The sequence below is a fragment of the Pinus tabuliformis genome, chromosome 1_2, assembly GCF_031772625.1.
Source record: "Pinus tabuliformis cultivar Carrire ecotype Pingquan chromosome 1_2, CPIR1, whole genome shotgun sequence".
Taxonomy (NCBI): Eukaryota; Viridiplantae; Streptophyta; class Pinopsida; order Pinales; family Pinaceae; genus Pinus; species Pinus tabuliformis.
Window position 1 is genome coordinate 820,773,515 of NC_142298.1, and position 9,704 is coordinate 820,783,218.

The window sequence follows — 9,704 nt, forward strand, 5'->3', positions numbered from 1 at the left end:
TTAGGTTTTGCTTCAGACCCAATGTTCACTTGCCGAGTTTTCAATGGTTCTGATATACCCAAGTTCGCCACCTTAGTTCCTTCAACTTCGCACTATCCTTCTGTCTCTGGAATGTTAATATTCCGTGGATCATCATCATTGTGTTCAGTGGTCACATTGTAACATTCCAGCGCATGGCGCACTTGCGTACCCCAATCAGGTTGAGCCTATTCTACGGTTCCTTTAGCGTTCTAAATATCGCTGCTTTAATTTCCTGGAGCGCTTCGTCGTTATAGGAAAACCCATACTCAAAGCTAAAAGTTAGCAAGAATCTTTCACTTTAAATGTCCCATTCAGCTGTTCCATGGCGAACCTCCATTTCCATATACTAGTTCATGGGGATTGTATCCAAGGTATGACAGAAAATACGCACCCATTTTGGTTGAGGTTAGGTTCCCCAGGTCTTATTCCATCATGCTAAATGATCACGCAGATCATCCTTCCCACTGTATTTTTTTGTCATCTTTGTATTAGCATACCCTAATCTTAACTTCATCATCCTTCTGTATTCTTTCCATCCACTAAAGTTTTCATTGTGCGTACCCCACCAACGGGCAGGCGTAGTGCGCAACAAGAATTCTAGTGCCTCGAATCGATGCTCTTTCGGTATCTCCCTTTCAAATTCATCCATAAACAACTCCACATCACTCAAACCATCATGATGCGAAAGATTTATTACCTCGGTCGAGACACACCACAATGATTTGGTCATCATATTACAATGGAGCGTAGATACTAAATGCAGTCGATTCTACCGGTGCTCAAGTTCTTCATCCGAATCTAAGGCATAGGAACTATCCCTGTCCCACGCAATTCATCCATTAGATGTGGGATTGATCCTATCTTTGTCTTGCGTTGTTATCTTGTATATTTGATCCAGGTCATCGTCACTTTCTACATAGTCGTGGACATGTTTAGTATACCGCGCTCCCTCTGCAGGGTCTAGCGACACAATAACCCTGAGCGACTTCTGTTCAAAAGACATCATCTGCTTCTTCAAGTTGATTACCCCATTCATATCAATAGCCTAGTCAATCCCTAGCAACACAAGGTAGGGATTACAGTCATCCACTACTTCGATGACCTCAAAGTCAGCCAACATGCTCACTCCCTCAATGTCCATCATTAGACCATATAAGCATCCCATCGGAATAATTTTCTTTTGTTTTTCCATAAACAACTGAATAGGACACCACTGCAGCACAAGTCACCCCACCCTTTCCCACGTCTGTTTAGGCAAGACATTCACATCCGTTCCCAGATCTAAAATTACTTGGTCCATTTCGTATTCTCCTATCTACGTGGTTAGCCTCATCTCATGCTCTGTTTGTGCTTTATGCTTAGAAATCTTTCTAATTGTGCATTGTTCAGTGGGAGTTTTTTCTTTATGTGCGCACTTGTTAATTAAATCTTGCAAGCCTTCTACTTCTTTCTGATCATGGAACAACTTCATACAAGTCTCCAGAAACGTAGCTAGCACTGAAGGATCTACTTCTTGCTTCGCGCTAGCCTCAGCTGCTTTTTCTTGACTTCCTAAGGTAGAGGCCTCAACAAAGTTATTTTTAGCCTCCATGAAGGTTTCCTTAGAAATTGAGATCAAAACCTATCTCCTTCTTAGCAATCTTGCACACCCAACCTTGCAATTGAGATCCTCTTCACAGGGTTCAGCCCTCATCATCTAAATGTTCCGTGTAAGCTGCTGCAGCTACACCTTCTTCTCTTGCATATTTTCCAAAAGGACTGGACACTCCTCTATGACATGGTCAAACTATCGACAATACTGGCATGATGGATGCGTGGGGTTTGTACAATCTCACGTGAAGTGCCCTGCTTCGCCATAAGTTATAACAGATTACATTCCCACGCCCTCGATCTGGTCCAATGCCCATTCCTCGTCCTCGGCCTTGGAATCCTCCGTGCGCAGCCCCTGTGCCCTAATCTAGAGGTCGGGTTTCTGCCTGCATTCTATAGGTAGGGGTTCTATCCATCATCAAATCATAGCTCCTACAATGGCGTTCATCATGTCCTACAGAATTACAGAAATTACAAAACAACTACTGAGGGGTCTGTACAAATTTTTGCAACAAATGGAAGTTTTAGAGGAACAGGTCCTCCCCCTATAATATAATTCTTAAGGACCAGGAAATGATACTTATCATGTCCATGACTCTTACATTTTAGACACTAGATATCAACACGCACCTCCAGCTTCCCTTCCCTTCCCTTCTTCAAGTTTTGTAGCTCCAAGTGCAGACTTTACAGTTGTGAACGAACATGTTGCACCCCAAGGTTTGTATCTTGAATCAGTGATGCATCCAGCCTCATCATGATCTCCAAAGCTTTTTCTTGTGTTGCTATTTTCTGCTGTGACAAAGGTATTCTTAAATGTGGCAAGAGTGATGCTATAAACTAGTCGCGATGCTGGGTATCTTAGATTTTAATATTAGCCTGCCTGATCTGGCACTTCAACCTCTAATCAAAGTCCCAAGGTTTCTCATCGACCTTCTGTTGAATCTCCTTAAATTCAATTACTAATTGCGCCTCCGACTTAGGCCTACTAAGCTCCTTGTTCAAAGCTAGCTAGGTATTTGCCAATGAAACGGTGGGATTATGAGTATAATACTTGATATACCATGTTAATTCATGGTGTTGTAAGGCTGTAACCAACTACACTTTCTTAATATTATCATTCATAATCTGTTGTTCTGTCCAAACATCATTTGCAACAAACCAAAACTGTTCTGGATCTTCAGTCCATGTTCCTTTAAAAATCGGCATCTTCATCATGTTCACCATGTTGAATGGTGGAGGTGGAGGTGGAGGTGTAGGTGAAGGTGTGTGAGGTGGAGGTGGAGGTGGAGGCAGAGTAGATGGATGAGGGGTCCTTGTAATACCCTGCATTATCAACTGAACTTCACTTTGCGGTGTAGTCAACACCATCCATTCGTCGTCGCTTGAAGTGGGTTCAATGAGTAGACTATATTCTGGGCTAGATCCTCCATTTCTTCTAAAGAACCTCTTACTTTGCATAGCCCCAAACATCAAGGTAACTGCATAACCCTCTTTTCATATAACAACATTTTAATCCATATTTTCAGTGAGTTCAAATACTTACCTCACAGCCCTTTAAAGATTCTTTGTTCCGCTTCGCTATAGCTGATGTTCCTGTCAATCACAAAATAAGTCACAAAGCTTCCCAATGTGCGATCAATCTAGTGATCCACATCCCGCGTGATATTTCTTCCTGACACCTCCAAATGTCACACCAATTAAGGAGTCCATACTATAGGACCTTCGAGCCTCCACTTCGCTTGACTATCGACCAATTTAGACAACCACTGGTATAGTTCTCCAAGGAAGAAACAAAAGAACGCGTCGGTCTCGTCTGTATACAAAATATCTAAAACCACTGCTCCTTGGATAATTTAGGGCTCTTGTTCTCCTGAGTCACGAATGCGTGCAACTTCCAATCAATCCATTTATCAAGCTCTTTCTTCATAGAAAACCATTTATCACACATCTCTTAGACAAATCGCGGTCCTGACAACGGAACCATTTGTTGGCTTAAGGGGGGCTGACCCAGGTTTAGAGTTGTTCACATCAACCAAAAAAATCCTCAACTGCTGGCCCTTTTGGCAAAAAACTGCGTAGCGCAGGCTGTAGTCTCACCTAAAGCAGTATTGGGAGATACTAGAACTAGGTTTCTGCATCCAAGGACATGTGATAAGTAGTTTTGGAGCTCATATCTGCCTTCGTGTAGATCGGTATCTTCCTAGGGCTCACTACTATGACTAGGGTAAAATGGCTTTTAGACCTTTGAAAAGGTCTACAATCAGTCTTTGCAGACCTTAAACAAATAGATTATCTACTTTCCTGCATCAATAAAGAACCCTAGATCTGCCTTCGTGCGGATCTACCTAATTCACCAGAAAATATAACATAAATAGTCCTTAACTTTGCGAATGTAGATAAATACTCAAAACATGTATAAATCAGACAGATCCAGTGATTTCGCTCAACATTTATTCATTATTCCATAGAAAACACATTATAAGAGACAAATCATAACATAAATGGAATCAACAAAAATGCTCATATTGCACAGTAATTCTTCAAAAACAACCTTTATTGATCTTCAATGTTCGGATTATAGATTCCTTCACCCTACGCACTCAGCTACAGGGGTCCACGCACTCATCTATGGACTTATCCAAGGCCTCTTGTGCACTCAGCTTCAGGAGCCATCCCTTTCTCGCCTAAGTACAGGAATCAGAGCCTTCCTGCCTTAGCACTTGCCCAAGACAACAAAAACCATTCAGCGTACCCAATTCTTCATCAAAAGTTATCTCTAAGACTTGCTATGACTCGACTAGTTACAGCTTCCTTCCATACAATACCATGGTCCACAGTGTTGAAAAATGGCAACAAGAAATTGCTAAAAATAGAAGTGCTAAAAATAGCACTACTAAAAATAGAAGTTTGGGTATCAGTTCTGGATTGGGCAACAAGGAATGAAAAATGGAAGTGCTAAAAATAGAAGTTCTATTTTTAGTAGTTCAGTGTGGATTCCTATTTTAGTTAGTCCCTGGACTAGAAATAGGAAGTAAAATTCGAATTTGATATTAATAGCAGTTTGTAAATTAATTAATTAATTCAGTTTGAGCTAATTAGTTAAGGAATTATGAACTTGAAGTCTATGTGAGGACATGCAACATTTTCTCCTTTTATTGAGGGATTTAACTGTTAGTTAAAGGATGAGGATGAGTTGTAATTAGTTGGCTCAGTTAACTGAGTTAAGTCTAGTTAGATTAATTTAACAAGTTGTTAAATTAATGAGATTCAGTTTGTTAATGCTTGCATGCATGTAACAACTGGTATTTTCAGATAACTGAAGATTCACTCATGGATAACTCATGCATGTTAGTTCAGACAGAGACCTAGTTGAGATCAGATGGAGGGACAGTGTACTATTAGTTGCTAGGATATTCCTTGTTGAATATTCCTTGCATGTAGAAGGAATATTATTCCTTATGGATTGCGTAGTTGGACCTGACGTTACAGCAGGTATGATGTGGCCAATTCACACATGTTATGACATTGGACCCCAATCAAAACTGCTCAAGTAAATAGGAGCTTGGAGGATTTGTGCAGCCTATATATATAGGCCTAAGTAGTCCATGAGCTACATCATAAGAGTACAGAGAGAGCAGGATAGCTTTTGAGCTGATTCTTTTTGTATGTTGTTAAGGATTTCCACTTGATTGATAATATATAGATGGGGTTTTAGGCTGGTGCTTTCCCCAGGTTATATCTTCTATGTTATGGTTGATTACTTCTCATTCTCAATTGTATCTTTTCATGCTTGATGTTGCTCATTTTCAATTAAGCTTCCGCTAAGTTTATGGTAGATGTAGATCTAGTATTATGATTTAGTACATGTATTGCATATATTAGATTGATCTGCAGGTGAAATTTCTACATGATATTAGTGAGCTAGCTGATTTGTAGAGAAACTTCTACACATAGACCATGGGAGAATCTTAAAACTGACAAAAAACAAGGGGCTAAGACCCCTTTGACTCCTCTCTAGTTGCACGCTCCGCATCCACATATCGTAGAGACTTTACATTCTTTTACAAACACTTATACAAAATTTGGGTTAAATTAACCCAAAAACTAATTGTAGGGATCCTAACGCTACATAAACATTGGATCAAGCTAAGTTATAAAGCTCCATGGGCAATATGTTTTTCTTTTTAGCGGTCTTGCTGGTTGTAGGTGTCATTGAACACCAAGGATGGTGTTCACCTAGGGGGAGGGTTCTTTTAACAACCCTTGTCAAAATTCCACGTAATAAAGTTAATAAAGGTAAAATAATAACCAAGGTCATGGGAAACTTATTCCAAGTTTAATGTATAATTTCCATGTAGATTCAAATTGCTAAAACAATAGATTTGAATCTACTCTACGCATTAGAGAAAACAATAAACGATCGATAAGATTACAAAGCGTATAAGTGAAAGAATTCAATAAACACATTACACAACTATTTCCTCGAGAAAACCACAACTAAAAACCCCTGTTATCCGTATATTGCATTAGTTAAAGAATATGAATGAATGCAATATGATCTGCTCAACCTTGAGCTCAACTTGCACAAGTATTTTCTATCCTCTTCCTGACTGACTACCTTTAGCCACTGCTTAGCCAAATTTCCAAGCCTCCAAGCTCCTAATTCCTTGCCCTCACAAGCTCCATGAAAAAACTTGTGCTTCCTATTGCTTCGTCTCACCAACTCACGCTCACCAAAACAATGATTAAAGTTGTTCCTTCTTTCCTCCTTTTAAAGGAAAACTGAATGGCTAAAGTTAGTGAGTTTTCTAATTAAGGAATGATTTATTTTAGGCCTTCTACTGACTGCGTGCACCATCTGTTAATTTATATGATTTTAAAACCGATAGTACATTGTCCCTGAACTCCAATATCAACTAGATATTTCTCTGATGTGACATGCATGAGTTAATTATGAACGAATCTTCAGTTTACTAGCTGACCACTGCATGAAGCACCACACAGTGTAGGCAACACCCCACTACTGTAGGTTACACCCCACTATTGCAGGTTACACCCCACTATTGCAGGTTACACCCTACTGCTAGACCTCCCACTAATTCGTCCATCAGTTGGAACTAGTTTAACTACCTTTAACTCAGTTAGACTGAATTAAATAATTACAACTCAAAATAAACTCAACAAGTTCTCAGAATTGTAGGAGACACTATACATGACTCTAGTTAGATGCTCAACTCGAATTAATTGAGCCATCTAAGTCAAATTAACTTATTTAACTATTACAAGTTGTCATGAGATGTGGAATTACAATTTTATTCCAAATTTAATTCAAGGAAAAATTAAAGTAGGATCTTTCTTGATGTTATTTTTAATATTTCTTGTTGTTATTTTCAACACTCCCTCTCAACTAGAAAGGAAATCAAATCTATCTCAATATGGCACCTTTGGAATGTTATGCATGCAACTCTTGTCACTATTGTTGTTTCTACAGCGACATCTAAAACAAAAAAGAATCCAAACAAAGTAAATAGAATCAACTATGTCTGCAACTATCTACTAGGAAAATTGTGTTGTTGCTAACTTTGCTACTGAGCCTCCTACTCTAATTTCAACTATGCTCTGCACTCCTCAGTATCTGAAAAACACTGATCCTCCTGCTACTGAATATTGTGGGCCCTGTAGCAAGGGTAATGATCCATGAGACAAACACACCTCAATGGATCATGCCCAAATTCCCCAACTCCGGGACGTTGATCTACTCATACTATTGTTGCTACCTATTCAATGTTGCTACAACTACTGCAATAGTGAGTCTGATCTCTCTGATCATGAACCACTAGCTTCCATAAGATGTCTCCCTCTGAAGCTAGACTCCCTCTAAGTCTCGATCTCCCTAGGGAAATCTCTCTACTCCCTCCTGGAAACTTGCATTGTCCTCCTACACTGGGACCTGGACTACAAAGCTCTATGCTAGGAATATCCTGGTTGGAATTGCACCTATATACTACAACTAAGAAATTCGCATTGCTTGTGTCACTGCAACTAGTTCTGCAACTGTCTCCCAGGTAATGACTCTAACTAGTTATGCAATTGTCATCTGGATGACTTCCTACACCTGCTGACACTGAATCTACAACTATAATATTGTGGGCTCCTATAGCAAAGGTGGTTTTCTCAGTGCAACAATCCAGAATTGATTTGACTGATCTCCTTGTTGCAACTGCGTTGGACCCTGCCCAAATCTTTACACTCCTGAGACTAAGAATCTACGTCGCTCCACCTTACTCATGGAGGTATAGTTTCATGTGCTCCCTCATCCCACTTGGCTCAAACTCTCCTCCTATTGTAGGTCTTTAACAAGTCCTATTCATTATCATCCTCCTGGTCAGCCCAACTGCTAACTAGATGAGGCTTCCTCTTGAGAGATAAATCATGCTTCCTCTCAACCACAACATCTCTAATCCCTGCCTTTCTCCTCAAGGCTATGAATGACTCTTCCTCTCTCAACCCTGACACCAAATTTCTTGATTTGACATGAAGCAAGGCACTTGAGGCAGGCCTTTCCATCTCTTAATACTACCTCATACCCATTGTCTTCAATCCTCAATTTCTCTATCAATTCAAGTTTCTTGGCTTCATGGGCATTATCGAATAACTCATTGAGATTCTTCCACATACCAAAGGGATTCTCTTTTCCATGTATTTTCAAGATTATGTGGTCTCTCACGCCCTCTAGATGATCCTCTTGGCTCTTTCTACACTCTTATTTCACTTTTCTAGATCTTTAGCATCAGATGTTGGAGGTTTTGGGATATCATGGTCTATGAATTGCTTAAGCTATTTATCTTCCAACATTGCCTTGATCTTGTCCTTCCAAGAAATATAATTTGAACTACCCTAAAGGGCATATTAGAGTCTCAATCCATAGAAGGACATTCTGCTAGCTCTGAAGAATGATTATGCAAATTCTATTCACGTGCAAGGACAACTTTGAATTCTTCTCTTCTATCATAATTTTAGCTCTCATACCATGTATAAATTTCAACAAATCTAGCTTTGATACCATGTAGAAATTTCTACATATCCAACTCTGGTACCATGTAGAAATTTCTACAAATCTAGCTCTGATACCATGTAGAAATTCCTTGTAGATTCAAACTGCTAATTGTAAGATGCTAAAACAATAGACTTGAATCTACTCTACTCGTCAACAGAAACAATAAATGATTAATGAAATCATGAAGCATATAAGAGAAAGAATTATATCAACACATTACACAATGATTTCTTGGGGAAAGCCACAACTAAAAACCCCTGCTATATGCATATTGCATTAGTCAAAGAATATGGATGAATACAATATGCTTAGCTCAACCTCGAGCTCAACCTACACAAGTATTTTCTATCCTCTCCTTGAGTCACTACCCTTGGCCAATACTTAGCTAAAATTCCAAGCCTCCAAGCTCCTAATTCCTTGTGCTCACCAAAACAATGATTAAACTTGTGCCTTCATTCCTCCTTCTAAAGGCAATTCAAATGATTAAAATTAGTGAGTTTTCTAATTAAGGAATGATTATTTTAGGCCTCCTTTTGACTACATGCGCCATTTGTTTAATTTAGATGATTTTACAACTTATAGTACATTATCCCTTAACTCCAATATCACCTTGGTATTTCTCTAATCTGACATGCATGAGTTAATTATGAGTGAATCTTCAAATTCCTTGTTGATCACTACAGGCGGCACCAAACTTCACTTCAGGAAACACCCCACTGTTTGACAAGTTACACCCCAATATTGTAGGTTACGCCCCACTATTGCAGGTGTTATGGAACCAGCTCAAGAAAAGATAGATAAACACCTTAGAATTCAGCCTCTTTGAGGGGGCAACCTCCTTTACATTACATAAATGAACAATTCTTGGATGATACAAATGAAAAGACCTCCTTTCTATATATAGGAGTCTAAGGGGTCATAACATAATCAGAGCCGACATAACAATAATAATGTAAGGGCACAATAATAACAATAGTGGGCTTCTATGGGGCACAATAGTAATAATATGGGCACTACATGGGTACATCAATATAAT